The following is an 18,103-nucleotide window of genomic DNA, read 5'->3' as shown; positions in this document are numbered from 1 at the left end:
AACTGAATATCTTTGATTTTTGGTATGTTACTCCAAAAAAAACCTAGCAATTTAAAGACATAACACTGAAATTAAAGAAATTGTGATAGTTGAATGGGGCGACTATGTGATAATGAAATTGTCAGTTGGCCAAATTAAAGAGTAACTTCAAAGATGGCCTTTTAATAAAACTAGGATGTCTACGCAGTAGAAAGACACAGATACTTTTTAAAATTGGTGATATAGAACCAGAAAAAACAGAGAAAAGGGAAGCTATTGCTCAAGAGGGAGAAAACCTACTACTACTAGAATGCAAAGCGCCTCACCCAACCAATAAACACTCCTGCTCGTGGATGACGTAATGGAAACGTGTCTGTTTAACAAAGGTGGTGGACTGGCAAGAAACAATCTCAAACTTTTACAATTAAGCAGTAAGTTAGAACATGTTTCTGAAAATATGTGAGGCAAGAAATAAACAACTCAATAATAGAATCTTTGTTGATATTTGATCAGCACTTCCTAGTTTAACCGTTTGACCTCAGTTTTTTTAACTTCTGATATCACTGTGCAAGAAACAGTATGGCGCCCACTTCCTGTTCACAGAGTCTCATTATTACGGTTAAACACGTCACTAAAATATATTTCTAAAAACAGTGTAGGCAAGAAATAGGCAACTCAGTGACAGAATCTAGACATACATTCGATCAGCACTGCCTAGTTTTATCAGATTTCGGTCTGAGTTTGAGAGACAGAGGGTTTTGTGTCTTGATCTGCTCTTATGCTGTCTGTGTCCATGGTGGTGCCAAAGGTGGCGAGCAAAATATAAATGCAAAAGTGCAGGCTGCAGTTCAAGCAAAAACCCCAAAAACCGACGAAACCGGATGATACAATTTACGGGAGGGGGCAGAGGGTTATCTGGGCACTTGTTACATGGAGGGAATTTAACCACGGTTCATTTGCACATACTACCCACATAGTTTTTATACAAAGCTGGTTGAAAATTGGCTAAGTATCCTTTTAAGTATTAGTTAGTTGTAGTGTAAGTGATGTTTGGTGCACCATATAAGTAAAAAAAAAAAATTGTAATTGTTTAGATTCTAATGTTGGATGCAGACAAGTGCTTTACATAATGTGTATGACCTCACCTTTTTTTGGTCTATCAAATGTCATAAAATAGTGAAAAGTGATGTTCAGTGTTTCTGCAAGCCCAAGATGACATCTGAAATGTCTTGTTTTGTCCACAACCCAAAAATAAATTTGACAGTTAAGGAGCTGGAATCATCTGACTTGTTTTCTTTAAAAAATTCTCAAACTGAATCAACTGTCAAATTAGTTGGTGATTAATTTAATAGTCTACAACCAATCAATTAATTGATTAATCGTTGCAGCTCTAAACTACACAAACTTTGTATTTGTTGTTAAAGCGGAGTAAGCTCTAGTCTAAATATGAATGTCTTGTGCATCACCTGCAGTATGTCAGAAGTTTGTGCACCGTATATGTGTACTCTGACTGTCTCTGTGCATTTCAAGTCTGTTCATATACTTTATTATTATTACTTTCTTCCTAATTTCAACACGCATTCCTTTTCGTGTCCTCTCCTCCCTGCAGCTGCTTTAATGAAGTTGTATGGAGCAGCAGTCTCCCTATGCTGAGGCTGGATATGAAAGAGAGCCCTCAGAGCCATGGCGGCATAGGGCTCTCTCCCTTCCACTAATGAGCTGAGCTTTCAGTGCGCCCACTAATTAGTTCATCTATAACTCTAAGCACTCAATTACTCTCCACCAGCACCAGCACCACCACAGAGAGCCGAGAGAAGCGATAAGACTGACAAATGCCTTGGTGCGCGCACACACACACACATACAGAATGGCTTTGAGCTGTGAGGCCCAGGAGAAGTTTTTCTAAACTTCCCACGCTCAAACATGCTGTTCAGGCAAAACACATTGATCTTCAGTTTCACCCTCTGTCTCTGGTGTTTTTTTCTTTCTCTCTCTCACTCTCCCACTCTCTGGCTTCCTAAATGCATGATTCATGGATTAACACAGATGTGCACACTGACAGATGTCCACGAGCAAGTGCATGATTGTGTGAATTTTAAGTGCAATATGCAAGGAATACCGTCATATGCTCTCCTAAGCTTCATATCTGCCGAGCATAACGAAACCAGTGACAAAAATATTATACCTCATTATACAGACCTCACATGGTAAAACGAAGCAGGATAAATTAGTTTTTAATTATTTTTAATGCACTTCCTTTTTCTATTCCCCTTCTCTGTATGCTACACTCAGGTTTAATGAGAAACTGTGCAGGTTAGACATGAACACAGCAAGAATACAAACTCAGGCACATCCCATGTTCACTATTTTCCTGGAGCACGTGTTCCTTATTGACTGCAAGCTCTGTCACATCATGACCAATTATAGCAACACCGACAACATCATTATTCACATGGACACCTACATCACTAGACGTCAACAAACTCATCAACACCACTTGTGGAAGAAGCTCCTCCTCGTCTTTGCCCAGCAGCCCTGTGTGGGGACTGGCTCGAATCTTTAGTCCTTTACACCTGACTCAAGGACTGCTGTGTATCGACTGAGCTCCCCCTATTAAAGCTAAATTGATTGCATGATGGCCAGTAGGGAGAAGAAAAAAAAAATCCACTGACAGACAGCCTATATAGCTTATCAGGTTTTTTTTGTGTTAGCGAATCACTGCCTGATCACACACACAGCAGACACAAACTTTAGCATTCATTTGGAGTTTCAATTCTCGCCCATAGACTATATTAAAATAACAGACATAGCCACTATGATGTCATCCATTGGTTTGTGGACATTTTAAAGCCTTGAGTTTGGCCTTTTTGGTCGTCGCCATCTTGGAATTTTGGAGCTAGAAATGACCTTATTGGAATGAGAGGGTGGAGATGCGGAGGAACGAAGGGTGGCTCTGACTGAGACACTTTCCGCAGACAGCCTGTCACTCAAAGCAGCCACGCCAATGGTAATGCATAACTTTAAGCCTTAATAATTTTTCAATGGTTGTGTTATACAACATTTTACTCCCCCTTCAGTTTTAAGAGATGTTGAATTAGCTATAGAGATCAAAACTGGTTGTTGTACCGGGCTGTGAACATGTGTATTTATGCTGTAGTGTTGGCCATTTTAACATGGGGGTCTATGAGAACTGACTTGCTGTTGGAGCCAGCCTCAAGTGGCCATATGAGGAACTGCAGTTTTTTGGCATTTCTTAGCCATGAGGCTTAATTTTTTAGCCTGGAGGTTGTTGCTTGTTCTTGCAATGCAATGGATGTACTCCCTCTTCCTTGAGTTCTGTTTGGTCTCCACCATCCACAGAGAAAACAATCTGAGTCTTATAATGCTATATGGTCAAATTTCTTCAAAACTTAGTTGCTAACTTTGTGTCCATCCATCCATCCATCCATCCATCCATCCATTTTCATCCACTTATCCGGGGGCGGGTCGCTGGAGCAGCAGGCCAAGCAAAGCACCCCAGACGTCCCTCTCCCCAGCAATGCTTTCCAGCTCCTCCTGCGGGACCCCAAGGTATTCCCAGGTCAGACGAGATATGTAATCCCTCCAGCGTGTCTACCCCAGGGTTTCCTAACAGTGGGACGTGCCGGATTTAAAAAAAAGGTGGAATTTCACTCCAACTTTAAAAATGAAGGACACTGCACAACAAAACTTTGTGCTCATACCTACCCATGTCTTTTTTTGCACAAGCATTTATTCTCCCAACTTTTTCTTAAGCAGACATGTTTTTATTCTACCAACAGTGTTGGTGAAAAAAGTTTTATAAAATCTAAATCTTTTATTTCCTTAATGACAGCAAATGCCAAGGTCCCCATAAAAATTGTTGTTATATCAATATAAGTATTTTCTGCCCAACAGCCACAATGGTTAAGCAACATGCTATGACCATGAAGAACATCATCATGATTTGTTTAGTTACTATGTTTTTTTCAAAAAATGTTACGTAGTCATAGCGAACATACTGTACCAAGTCGGCACCTTTTCAGCCTTCTAAGAAAATTATTCAATGTAGGTACAGGTTTGTCTAATGTAGGCTCTTGACAAACGGCTGGGTGAGGGAGTGGAGTGATGTTTAACTTAAAGTCAATGACCATTAATAGCTCAATGGGAACTTTTGTGCAAGCTTCCCCAAAGCTATGCAAATAAATAGCAGGTGGAATGACCACCTCATTTGCATAGCCAGCAGCCTTCCTCTAAAAACACACACACACACACACACACACACACACACACACACCATAAACTGTACTGACATGCAAATCAACGACAGGGCCAACGCTCTGTCAAGTTAAAATACTAACCACATAATACGAACCAAATAACTTTCCACTGTATTCAAATATGAACAAACATGGCCACACTGTTGCAACGATAAACAAAACTATATTGTCTCAACATGAGAAGAGGAAGCTCTCTAATCATTCTGCCATCTGGTCCATACTACACAAGTAGATACAGTATATGATACCAGTTGTAAGAGATAAATCCAGGTGTGTGGAGGAAAAAAGACAATCAACAATCAAATTCAAACAGAGATACAGATGCTCCCATACTAATAGATGGAAACACTCATGTTCACACACACTTGCATTTCCTTTCTCCTCTGACTCCACTCCAACAAGCAGAAGCTAAATAAAGAGATCAGCTGGGGGCTCCGTAGTGTCTCCATAGAGGAGGGTGCAGCACCATTACCCTGTGTCTCATGGGCCAGAAACAAAGACTCAGCAGGGTCACTGCTGTGGTTGGTTGGCTTAGAAGTCAATAACTTGCCTTTTAATGGATACAGATATAAAGTGGTATAGTTGCATGGGAACATACAGCTCAGATTCAACCAAATGCTTCAAAACTCATTGGACGATGCTTCACAGTGCAGATGGACATTGACCTGAAGCATACTGCAAAAGCAACCAAAGACATTTTTAAGGCAAAGAATGTGGAAAGAAAGTGGAATTTTCTGCAATGGCCAAGTCATATCATCTGACCTGAATCCAATTGAGCATGCGTTTCTCTTGCTGAAGCCAAAACTGAGGGCAAAACACCCAAAACACAAGCAGGAAGTGCAGACGGCTGCAGTAAAGGGCTGGCAGAGCATCACCAGGGAAGAAACCCAGCATCTGATGGTGCCTATGTGTCCAGCACTTCAGGCAGTCATTGACTGTAAAGGATTTGCAACCAAGTATTAAAACTGACTGTTTAATTGATGATTATGTTAGTTTGTCCAAATACTTATGAGCCCTTAAAGTTGGGGGACTGTGTGAAGAAATGGTTGTCATTCCTACACGGTTCATACTACATTTTTGAAAAAAGCCTTAAATGAAAGCTGAGAGTCTGCACTTTAAGCAGGTATTCATTGTTTCATTTAAAACCCATTGTGGTGGTGTACAGAGCCAAAATGACGACAAGTGTATCATTGTCCAAATAATTATGGACCTGACTGTATAAGTGCAGGGGCCTTTAACTGAAAGAATTAACTGAGGATTGTAAGCAGTACAGGAAACACAAGAAACTGATGTTACTTCTAGAGGTGTAAAGTAGTCCTGAAACAATAAGTAAATAAAAAGCAAACAATACTGATGTCAACTTACATTTTTAAAAATACATGCAGCTTTTCTTAAGAACCTTTTACACTGCCTGTTCAAGGCAGAAATGTTGCGCTGTTATTCTGCCTCGCCGTTCTGTATAAAAGGTACGATTGGGGAATGGGGGGACAGAGTTGTCTTGCCGTATTCGGCAGCGAAGGTAGTAACAGCGCAGAATTGACGTACGTGTAAAAGGGACAGCCAGCAGGACAGGATGAATGTGACATTTTTGACAGTATGTTATGTGTGCGCCCTACCACTGGGAGATTTACAAAGCAGCAGGTAGCAGTTATCAGCTAACTCAAAGAAGAGGAACAGCAACAAAAACTGTCCACAAATTGGGGAGACAATAAGGTCCGGGTGCTCCTTATCCTCCAGCTAGAGGAAGAGATCAGCCACCACGTACCAAGGACAATAAGTGGTTGTTCAGTCAGACAACTCATGTTTTAAATGTTTATTTCAACAGCACAACATAGTCTGGCATCAAGACTCCGGCCTCATTGCTCTCGCAGATATGTTTACATGAGATATTGGGGATTGATTATTAAATATTCCCCCCCTTAACCAGAGCCTGCAGGTGGTTGCTGTGGTGGAGGTGGAGCTGAAAGAGCAAGCAGCAGTATTGATACAGGGCTGCAGCGGCATTTCCAAGGCAAATGAAGAGCTGGAAAAATTTTGCATCTTAAATAGACCGCCAAATTGAAAGGGTGTGTTTTGTAGACAACATAAGGAGAGTGATGTATAACGTGTGTGTATGAATCAGTGTAGCTCGAGCTAACTGCCTTATTGCCATGTTATGCCATTGTTACTGTTTGGAAAGTGCTACTCAACGCTTATGTTTTTTGAATGGCCACTTGATGCTGGCTCCATAAGCGAGTCAATTCTATAGACCCCCATGTTACAATGCCGACTTTACAGCAGAAATAAACATGTTTACAGCCTGGGACAAAAATGGTTTTAGTCTCTGAATCTTATTTCCCCGTTTATAACAACTTTATCGGGGGGTGAATTCTTATATAACTGACCCACTTTAATTGATGCATGATCAAGGACGGGGTTCTTTGAGTGACAGGCTGCCTGCAGTTAGTGTTGCCGGGCTCTTGGTCAGATCCACCCCTCGCTCCACCACAGCTCCCCCTCCTCATCCAAATATGGTCACTTGTGGCCCAAAAAATCCAAGCTGGTAATGACCAAAATGACAAAATCTATGCCTCAAAACAATAGTCCACAAACCAATGGATGACGTGGCGGTGGCCATGTCCACTATTTTTATACAGTCTATGTGAATACCTAGGGGGTCTGTACTGTTGCTCAGAGAAGAGAAGCAATTAAAAGGCACCACTTTGAGAAACTGTGATGCACAATTATCACTATTGTCTGTCAGTCTGTGGGCTCAATTATTTGTCACTTAATAAAAAAATACCGTTAGTTTAGTCCAAGATGAAAGCCTCCAGAACCAGATGAATACAAAAAGCAGCTCACTGCTGAGACTAAGATTTGTTAAAGAATGACTTCTAAGCTGTTGATGCATCACTGTCACTTTGCTGACAGGCCAGATGCTGCGGATATTTTAAGGAAATTGTTACAGATTTGTCAGTTTGTCATGAACATCACTCTGTTAACAGACTGTTTTATGACAAAATGTTGCCTCTGAAGGTAAAAGTCAAATGTGCAGAACGTCGCTAACTTGTTTGTTGCAGTTCAAGTAAACAATGGTGCAGAGCACAAACTGTGCTGAGATAATTTGAAAATACGTTTCTCCCTGACACTCAGGAAGTGAAAACAGGTTATTAACAAAGGCATGTTGTGCTTGTGTCCAGCTCCACGTACTGTATTTCAGTAGCTACTTAAGTAGTGAGTATACTCTTGACAGCAATCATTTCCTTCCCTCCATCAGTTAAGTATTCAGTGAATGAGTTCTGAATTATGAGTGTCCTGTTGGTATTGTTCCAACCAATGTCTGACTTGCTTATCCAATAATTTTATTTGTGTTCACACAATGTAATTAATGTTAACCTTTCAACATTTAAATATGCTTTGGCAACATGTACAGTGTTACGGCATGCCAATAAAGTCATTTGAACTAAGTAGAAGTGAATAAATTATGTGATTTCATGTTGACAACTCTTGATTTATTTGTAATAAGTCACTATGAGAGGTAAGTGTATAATCTTTACCCACTGGTCTGAGGTATTCATGTTGTCAATGGTATTCATACATGACAGAGTCGATAGACCTGAGGACATAAGAGATGCTTATGGTCTGCCTAGATCCACCTTTTCCTTTTACCTTCAACCGAGATCCTCACTCACTGCTTATGACTACCCTGGGGCTCTTAACTTATTTATCACCCTCTTTTTTGGCTTGGGCAGTTATTACCAACTTGTTTCCTATTTTATTGCCCAACTCACCCGGCAGTATGCAACGTTTGGCAGAAACACTTAAATCTTAAGTTATCAGTTGGTCCAGAGTGTGGTACAACATCAAGCTGGCTACAAGAAATCCTAACCATCAAGTGATTTTGTCTGCCCTGTGGGTGCTCCAGGCACGTACATAAATATGAAGTGGGAGTGCCCAGCGGTCGATGTCTGAACCCATCCGCAATTGCTCTGACGACAATAAGCCTCTGGGGGCAGGAGCAAGTGAATACCTGAGCCAAGGTAGTTTCGGCTAATCTCTATAAACAGATATCTGCATATCAATGCAGACACATTTAAAAAAAGTGAATATAAAGGTAGCTCGTCATCAGACAAAAGCCAGTTGGTTCTGAGGTTGCATTAGGGCCAACTTGTTAAATTGAGCATAGTGTTAGTTCAGGCAGGACACGATGTCAGGCTCAGCTCACAACCCAGCCACATCAGCTGATCTCAAACAGCCCAATCAACTGATGGAGCAGCTGATTGATGGAAGGGAGTCAGCTGATAGATCACATGATTCCTTTCTATACAACCAAATGACAAATCTCATTCAGGACGCCTGATTTAAACTGCTCTGGCCTGCCTACTGTTGCGGCTTCCTCTGCAAGCCGCTTTGCAACCCGCCTCCACCCCAGCTCCTCCTTTTCATGCTGCGTCTGACTTATCAATGTCATTTCTGTTTGCCATTGCTGCTGCTCTCCCTGCCTTAGGCTTTCCATATAGGCACATGGAAGGGCAGAAAGGTGCGCTCTCTCTGCCTTATGGCTTTCCACACAGGTGCATGGAAGGGTGGAGAGGTGTGCTCTCTGCGCCTTATGCTTTCCACGTAGGCGTGCGGAAGAGGCTTTCTGCATAGGCCCAAGGAAATGTATAGGGGCCCCAGAACAGAGCCATACCACCAAATATAATACTGCGCCAAATATACTGCAAATGGAAATAAAGTTTTCTTGACACAGGTGTTCCTGACTGAACTCAGTTTTGTATCGGTTTCCGCCCTTACAACGATTGCCAATTTACAGTTGCCAAAGTGTGTCCTTATCCGCTGCTCTGCATTTTATAATTGATGACTTGGGATGAAGTGCGGCCATTTCTCATAGTCATATTATGTTAGCTGGTTTAAACACTCCCACAAATGTGTTGCCACCTGATGGAAACAAGCTCAGAGTCTAAATATGTCACAGATCCTGCTCATCAGGATAATATTTATTCACTGGTTACTGCTAGACAGCAGATTAGATATTTGATTCCTTAAGTGGCTCATTTTGGATGATGGTAAATTGGTTCGTCCTGGAAAATCTTGATTTTGAGGAACTAATTGGCGTCATGCAGAAAAACCTAAATCAATACAATTAAGTGAATACTAACAGATAACATGTAAATCAGATGCGAAGTCAAACACTAAACAGACAGACTAAAGGGGACCAATATCATTTTACTTTTATCTGCACACCTCTAGTCTGAACCAGTTTTACTATATACTGTTGTGAAACAGCCTGATGCTGAGCTGGTAAAGAAATATGAACCAGAAAAACAACAGTAGATTAGTAGGAAGATAAGCAGTTTGTTACGTGGGAAAAAACTCTGAGATCCTCTTTGAAATACAAAGACGAGACAAGCAGGTAAACTCAGCCCACCTCCCCTGGAGAAATAAATCCAGTCTGAATCAGGCTTTAGATCGGTGGCTGAGATCATAAACACTGACTGAAAGAACCAAAAAATACTGTACGCTAAAATAAAACTCACATATCTGACTCCATGAGGGTTTGTATGAACATGTATGACACAGAGATTGTGCTGCATTTAAAGGAATTTCCAGTCTTAAACTTCAAACAAACAACCCGCCTTTTGTATATGTTGTTTTTAGTGCACTTTTGAAGCAGTTTTTCTCTTCAGTACAAATGTGAAATAAGTTGGGAGTGTGTTGCATTGAGATATGAAAAGTTGAGGTATATCAGCTATAATGTGGGTACAGATTTGTTCCTGTGGTTTTTCAGTGCATGGGTAGTTATTTTCACTACCCACAGCCTGCTTATGACATTCCTGTTTTCTTTCGCTTTCTCAGAATCTAACTATAGACAGACAGTGTGTGTCTGTGAGCGCTGTGTGCATGGGATCTGTGTTACTGTGTGAGTGTGGTTGTTCAAGCGCGTGTATATACACACACACACGCACGCACACACTCTACATGGTGTAATAGGCTACGGGGGTGGTGTTCATAGTCTTAAGCGGAATGGATGCAAAATCCACATTACACAACACATTCCCATTCCAGAATAGTGATCCATCAAGCCCTTGCACTAAGCATCTGTACATAAACCTCAATTATGCTAATGCTAATCCCTGGGACACTGACGTGAGTAGGCAAGGAGGCTAACAGCTAAAGACTTTGATGTTTGCTGCCATTTGGCAGGGCCTCCTGAAAGACTAGCGTTGGACCCCAAACTCCACCAGGGCTTAAGGAGGAAAAACCAGCCCGGCCTTGTCTGTTCCTCTACTGATTACAAGGGCTTAGGGGGCTTCTTTTATTTGCCTCTTTGGTATGGACCCAATCATGGGTGTCAGTTCTCTCCACTGCTGCTTGGCAGTCCTTCTTACTCACCCCTCCTCTGTGCCAGACTTCTGCTTTCTTTTGTTTTGTTTTTCATTTTCATCTTGTGGTTGCCTTCCATGTGGTACATTCACATCCAACACCTTCTGTTTTTATTCCCATTTTGGTAACTGACAAAAAGCACAGATCCTTGTACTGTGCTGTGTGGGACGTTTTATTGCTGGTGATAAATAATTTTCCAGAATATAATAGCAGCAACGATGGTGATAATCTCTATACAGTCCTTTTCTTAATGCTGGGATGTGAAATAACAAAAGTAAATTCTACCATGTTACCTTTGTGGGGGCTTTAAGGGAGACTCTTTAGGGAATAAGTGGTCCACAGCAAACCTGTTTCCCAAATAAAAACCCTGGCAATGTCTACTCATCGCCTGTTTGCATAATGGGACTTGCGTGATTACAAGTTGCTTTTCGGAAATTGAGCACATAGCTCTAATCTCTTCTCTTAATAAAAATGAAAAGGGGAGATCAGAAACTTCCTGGCAAACAGAAACATTGTTAGCAGTGATTTAGTTCCATTAATGACAAGTGTTTTTGAAGCACTTTGCCCCTTTTCTTACTCTCATGTTCAAATTTCTCTGAGCTTTCAGTAAAAACCCTGCCACAAGAGACGGATTAAAGCTTATTTTCAGTGAATGAGTCAACACATGAAAATGGGAAAAACACTGCAGACAGTTTGTGTAACAAAAGAGATTATGAACATTTAAGAAGGATTTGGGGAAATAATTGGGGCTTGTTCTAATTTTAGAGTTGAGGACTGTGAAATGATGGCATAACCTTTTAGGTTTAGATCAATAGAGACAGAAAACCTCAACGGCCGAGAGGAGGGAAACTCTCTGTCGTTGAGTGCAGCTGAATGATATGTTGTAGTGCAGCCTGCTGGTAAGACTTGAGCTCCAGTTGCCCACCGGTGTCTTTCAGAACTGTGTTATGACGATGCTGCTGATGTGTGCGGTGATGGGGAACTTCAACAGTTGTTGCTGAACAGTTGTTTGTCTAACAGTACAACACTGTTACATCCAGCAGTATGATAATATATCCACTGCAGATGGATTGATTGTTATGATTACTAAACATGACAAAGGTGTAGGGCTGCCCGACAACAATTTTCCTAGTTGACCAATAGTCATTAAGGACCATTAGTCGACTAGTCGCCTGCATGTTTACGATTTGTATTTAATTATTATTAATGATATATTTTCAGCGGGGCAACACAATGGTTTGAGTTGAAGGTGTGAGAAAGAATAGTATCAGTAACATTGTTAACACTGTGCTACATTACAGAGAAATACAAAACCGTACTAATGAACCTTCATTAATATAGGCCTATATTTTATCTACAAGTGCACATCACACACTGAGTGAGCCGCCTGTTAATGAAGCTGTGGGCTAATGGGCATGTAGCTACTTCCATGTTTCAGGTGATACGTCATATTTGTAGTCGACCAATGAAGATGAGTTTACATATCACCTTGGGTTCGTCCTTCACCTTCTCAAAATGATCCCACACTTTGGATTTCCTGCCCGACATGTTATTAACTAGCCTGTGTAATAACCGCAGGTACCAGCCCTGGAAATTAGGGCCTGTACACATGCTGTGTCTTTAACCGCCTGGAAAACACAAGGTTGGGTGCTGGGTGCTACTCTTGTGCCTTTTCTGTGCCAGCTTTCAAGAGTGCGGCGGCAGGTTGCGTCTGAGGTTGCTAAGCAACCTTAGCAAGCACCATATAGCCTATTTACCTGAAATCTTGAGTGCTGAGCTGATCTTCTTCCAGGAGCTGTTTACACTAACATGATCAACTTTTCTGCATTTATCAGACTGAATATTTACAGAAGAAGGGAAAGATATCTGTCGGCTGTGATTGGTTCGTAACGTGACTCCTGTCTGACTGCTGAGCATGACCACTTACTGTATTTGTCCTTTCAAATTAAATTCCCACATGGTCAATGAAATCTTGCCGACTAATAACCTTTCTTTTTGACTGTTTGGTCTACTATTAGGGGGCAACTTAACTAACTTCTTCTATAAGAACTATAAGAACTATAAGAAAGTAGTCTCCAGTAGTCCCCAAACAGCCATTTGTATCTGTATTGCTCTCCCCATGTTACAATGAATTTGTAAAGATTCAAAACGTTTTTCTTGCATTCCTACTGTGAAAGAAAAATGCAAAAAATTAAAAAATTCTTGCTGAATTTAAGTCATAGAGGTCCGTGTTTAAGAACAGCACACTACGTCAAAACATCAATTTACAAACTCTCAAACAACCAGTGCAGTATAATCTAAGTCTCATTTATCCAGTCGTATGCTCAGTACTTCCCAAACACAGTGCTTTCAGATAGAAAACTGACTGGAAAGTACAACTTAATTTACGTTCTCTATTCCTGAAGTATTCCTTTAGGTGACTGTTTAATTTATAAACCTGAGATTGAAACTACAGTTTACGGGACAAGAATCTTGCCATTAAAGAGAGAGGGACAGGAATAGGGACAACGCACAGTCTCTCTTTAAAGGATTTTATGGTGTTGCGCTCAGTTGTACATACGAAGAGTGAAGGAAGCACTTCTGTGGACAGAGAAAAAAAATGCATACATTAAAAGATGTTGGAGGAGGGTGTTTCAGATGCTTTTCAACAATCTGACAAACAGTTTGCTTGAACCATACTGATGCCTTTAGGCTAACAGCCAGGTGCTGCAGACATGCTAACACAACAAGATAGACAAGTCTATAGGGCTCATCACTGACACAAAGCACATACTCGTTCTCTGCTTATATAAACACTATAAAAACAGAGATAAAAATCATTATCTTCAAGATATGCCCTTTTAAAAAATGTCCATTGCACGTCAGTGTCACTGTCAAACAGAGCCAGGCAGATAATGGCAAGCAGCCAGAAAAAGATGATGAGGATATTCACTCCCCTCTCGGGAGTAAATCAGCAGAGTGGAAATATTTTGGTTTACGGGAAACACAGTCAACAGACAAAGCACCAGCCATATGTAAATAATGCCATAAGAGATAAAAAACTCAGGAGACCTGGCCAGTCATCTAACTCCGCTAACTTGCTGCTCTAACTAAAATTAGCAAAATTAGCTGCTCTGCTTCAACAATGTCAGGCTGAAAAAACCTGCATGTGCTATTCTGTCATGAGATGCAGTGACTTAAACCGACAGTGAGTGAGAAAATGTTTAAACATCGTAACAAATGTAGTTTGTTCAGCTATGAGTTGAGGAAATAACTGCTAGCCACTAGGTTAATATATGCAATGTAAACATGCTTAAGCTAATGATGCTGACTTCTCAAACGTTCTTGTTGTTAAGCTGTTTGATGTGTGTTAGTGGACTCAATTTAAAGTAAACTTTACTGCACTGAACTGGTTACCATTATTTACCGTTATTTATATGTAGTTTTTTTTTTTTTTTTCGTTTCGCAAAAGGCAAAAAAGGAAGAGGTGGAAGCCTCTTATGTAACTGACTGTGTTAAATGGGAAGATGATATCTCATATATGTCATATCAATCGCAGTCCCCTGAAAAGAATCAAATCGAAATCTAGGGATGCACCGAAATGAAAATTTGTAGCCGAAGCCGAAGCCGAATAATATTAAACGCTTGGCCGAATACCGAGTACCGAATACCGAATATTGTTGTTTAGTTTTTCATTAGTTTTTGCAGATGAACCCCCTCCAGGTTAATGTTGTCACGCTACCAATATTGGGACCCACGGTACGATACCAGTGAAAGTATCATGGTTCTGAGTAGTATCACAATACCACAACGAAAATGAGGCAGATGTGCCTTTTGTCAATTATGAAAAGATAAATCACTTTTCTATAATACATCAATGATATTTCAATGGAATAAATTACTTATTGACTTATTCATACTTCAAAAACGGCATCAATGAGTGATGAACATAGGGGGGATCAAAATAAAATAAATAAATAAAATAAGAATCAACCAGCCACCCTCCTCCCCTGACAAGTCCCTTCATAAGTAAAGAACAGTCCCTAAAGTGCGGTGAGGTTTGTGGGCCGTGAACTGCTCGTTTCTCCTCTGACACATCACATACCTGTGTTCGGCTGGCTCGGCTGTTCAGGTACTTTTGGGCAGTCATGACGCCAAGAAGAGGATATTATTGGAGCCGACTTCTCTGTCGCTGGTAAGCCAATGGCCGCCGTATTTGACAGGAATACATTATTGTCTGTGTCTGTGACCCCCGTTCAACCCACAACCAATGGGATTCGCCTTTCGTTTCTGCTGGAAGTTGAAATCTGTAGGCTGCTCGCACAGCGTGCTGAATGATTTAAGCCTATTTTGCTCACTCAAAACTATTTTAAGTTGCAAATGCGAGAGCGGTGACGGATGGATCGCCACACTGCCGACATTTTACTCCGCTCGTCATGGCACGCTGTTTGATTGCGTTATCAAAACACACCGCTATGGGGCGTCGGTGGCTTGGTGGTAGAGCAGGCGCCCCATGTACAAGGCTGTTGCCGCAGCGGCCCGGGTTCGAATCCAGCCTGTGGCCCTTTGCTGCACGTCACTCCCTCTCTCTCTCTCCCCCTTTCACACTTGTCTGTCCTATCAGTTAAAGGCTTAAAAATGCCCAAAAAATATCTTTAAGGGAAAAAAAAAAAAAAAGAAAAAAGAAAAAAACACGCCGCTATTATTCGGCCTTGCTTTTAACTTATTCCACTGAATACCGAATGTGTGTTTTTTTGCAATATTTGGCCGAACATATTCTGTTACCAAATATTCGTTGCATCCCTATCGAAATCCTATTGTGGCAGACTTTGTAAAATATTGCATCATCGTTTACAGAATTGATACAAAATTTTTATCACAATGAAACATCATTTACACCCTTACTTATGATACTAGAATATTATTAGGATATAGTCACTCACACATACTGTAGACACACATATGAAAATAGTCTGCTTCACTATTCCTGCTGCTCCACTCACCGTCAGTTATTTGAACAGCAAAAAGTCAAAGATGAGTTTTTATTTCAATAATATGAGAAACATAATTTTCAAAAAACAGCCATTTGTCTGATTTTATAATCTGAACATAACAAGCTTTGTGTCAGAGTCCCAGAAACAATTAAATTACGACCACAAAAAAAACAGTTTTACATTATTTTGTTATCACAACATGATTAGCTCGCAGCCACAACCCAATTGAGAAAATAATTATTTTACAATTACAAGAAAACAAAACCTAACAAAAATAATTAGCGATACAAACATGGCTTCTCAGGCCCTCCAAATCTTCCAACAACTTATTTTATATAATGCAGGGTGATGATAAAATAACCAGCGGCCTGGCTCAACACACAAAGAGCTGGTAGGCAAATCAACAGGCACTCCGTCAATCTGCTTACAGATTTAGTGAACTGGCTAAACTCAATCATCCAGCTCCACATCTCTCCTGCTCTCCTTCTTAAATCCAGTCTGTTCTTTGGAGAGGAAATTGAAGTCATTGTGTGCCCTTGTGTGGAAACATCGTGGCTTATCTGGTGACTGTGAGAACAATAATATGAGTCAAAGATGGCTGTGATATTTTACAGAAAACGTGAAGGTATGAAAGTATATTTGTGCACGTGAAAAACTGAAAATATGACGTGATATACAAGGTTGGGCTGAGACCGACTACAGGTAACGTTAAAACCAGATTACCGGATTCCTTTATTTGTTTTTGTTTTACTTGCTCTAACATGTTGTCCCGTTGGACTCCCTGTTTCTATTTATGTCTGTCACTTGCTTTGAAAGCTCCACAATGGACGAGGAATGGCTGATTCATGAGGTTGAAATGAGGAGTTATTTACACGATACCTCCTCATTTAACTACAAAAACCTACATAAGGTGGCGGCTGGCAGGAGGGAGGTCACCAGGGAGCTGAGAGTTTCTGACCATCGCTATTAACAACCTGCTGTTGGCTAAATTGTATGTCAATTCCAGTAAATATCACAATATAAAACATGTTTTCTGTTCAAAAAGTACAAACGTAAAAAGATGCTAATTTGATCGAGCATCCCTGAGACATGCCTGTAGCCCACCTCGCAACCCACAGGACTCAAAGGATCCTCCATCAACACTCCAGTGCCAGACACCACAGGACACCCCCCAGAGGTCCTGTGTCCATACCTCAACAGGTCAAAGTGAAGACTGATCTAAGGAGGGCCCACCATGGATTGGTGGTACATCTGGGTACCAGCATGTCACACAAATCCTCAATAAGATTGGGATCTGGAGATTTTGGAGGCCAGGTCGACGTCTTGAGCTCTTTGTCACGTTCCTCAGGCCATTCCTGAGCAGTTTTTATGGTGTGGCATGAAGCATTGTTCTGCTGGCAGGGGGGTGCTGCCACTGAAGAATGCCATTGCCGTGAGGGGACTCAATGGATCTGCAACTAACACCCTAGTGCCAAACCATGTCTCAACAGGTCGGAGCGAAGGCCGATCCAAGGAGGCAGCGCAATGGATAGGGGGTGCCTCTAGGGTACCAGTACGTCTCTCTGATGCTCAATTAGATTGAAAGAATTTGAAGGCCAGATCAATGCGGTGACCTCTTAGAGGTCTTTGTCATGCTCCTTGGGCCATTTTTACTGTGTGACATGGTGCATCGTCCTGCTGCACCATGCCATCGGAGGGTGCTTTTGCCATGAGGTGGGTGTATGAATGCTAGAACCAAAGGTTTCCCAGCAGAACACTGGACTGTAATACGATGATCAATGTTATTCACTTCACCTGTCAGTATTTTAATGTTGTGGCTGATCGGTGTGTATGTGTGCACTGATGAATCAGAGGATTATGGTGGATGTACTGTAATGAAAGAAGACATTTTTGTCAGTGACACTGAAAGACCTGAGCACATCTTTCTTCACCAGCAGCAGTGCGCTCACTGACTGACTGGCTGTCTGATTTTCTAATTGGGTGATTGACAGTTTGTCTGTCTGTCTGATTGTCTAATTGGCTGGCTGGCTTTTGCTCAGCTCCCTGATGCGTTGACAAACAATTATCCTCGATGACAGTATCACATTTGTCTAATTAATTAGATGTGCTTGCTACAACAGCAGGTAGTTAGCACTGACAAGACAAAGAGAGAGAGTTTGGGGCTGTGTAAGCGGGTGAGATAAATACCTCTGTAATTGTTCTTTGTAGAAAAAAAGACGTGGTGAAATTTGCGGCGTTCTCACACAGCTAAGTGAATGTTCTTTAGCTTTTTAGCAGCTCTTTTGAAAACATCAGAGAAAAGAAACAACTGCTTAAAGCATCTGAACTGTTTCATCCTCACTGTCGGAAGATAAAAAAAAAAATTCTCTTCAGCAAAACAGAGGAAGTCAGTCAGTCAGCTGTTGTTGGCTCAGTGAAGCAGTGAATCAATGCAGTCAGACAGGCAGACAAGGCAAGCTGCAGGTACCTCTGATGTCAACGGTGCTCTCCTGACACTTATCTGTCCAG

General features: G+C 41.2%; 1 long non-coding RNA gene across 1 annotated transcript in view; it reads right to left on the bottom strand.

The window, feature by feature from the left end:
- LOC117259933 (uncharacterized) overlaps positions 1–18,103 on the bottom strand; it is a 183,451-nt gene that overhangs the window by 59,810 nt on the left and 105,538 nt on the right. The window lies entirely within an intron of this gene.

The sequence above is a fragment of the Epinephelus lanceolatus genome, chromosome 2, assembly GCF_041903045.1.
Source record: "Epinephelus lanceolatus isolate andai-2023 chromosome 2, ASM4190304v1, whole genome shotgun sequence".
Lineage (NCBI taxonomy): Eukaryota > Metazoa > Chordata > Actinopteri > Perciformes > Serranidae > Epinephelus > Epinephelus lanceolatus.
Note: the sequence above shows the minus strand (reverse complement) of the source record. Positions and strands in the feature narration are given on the sequence as shown.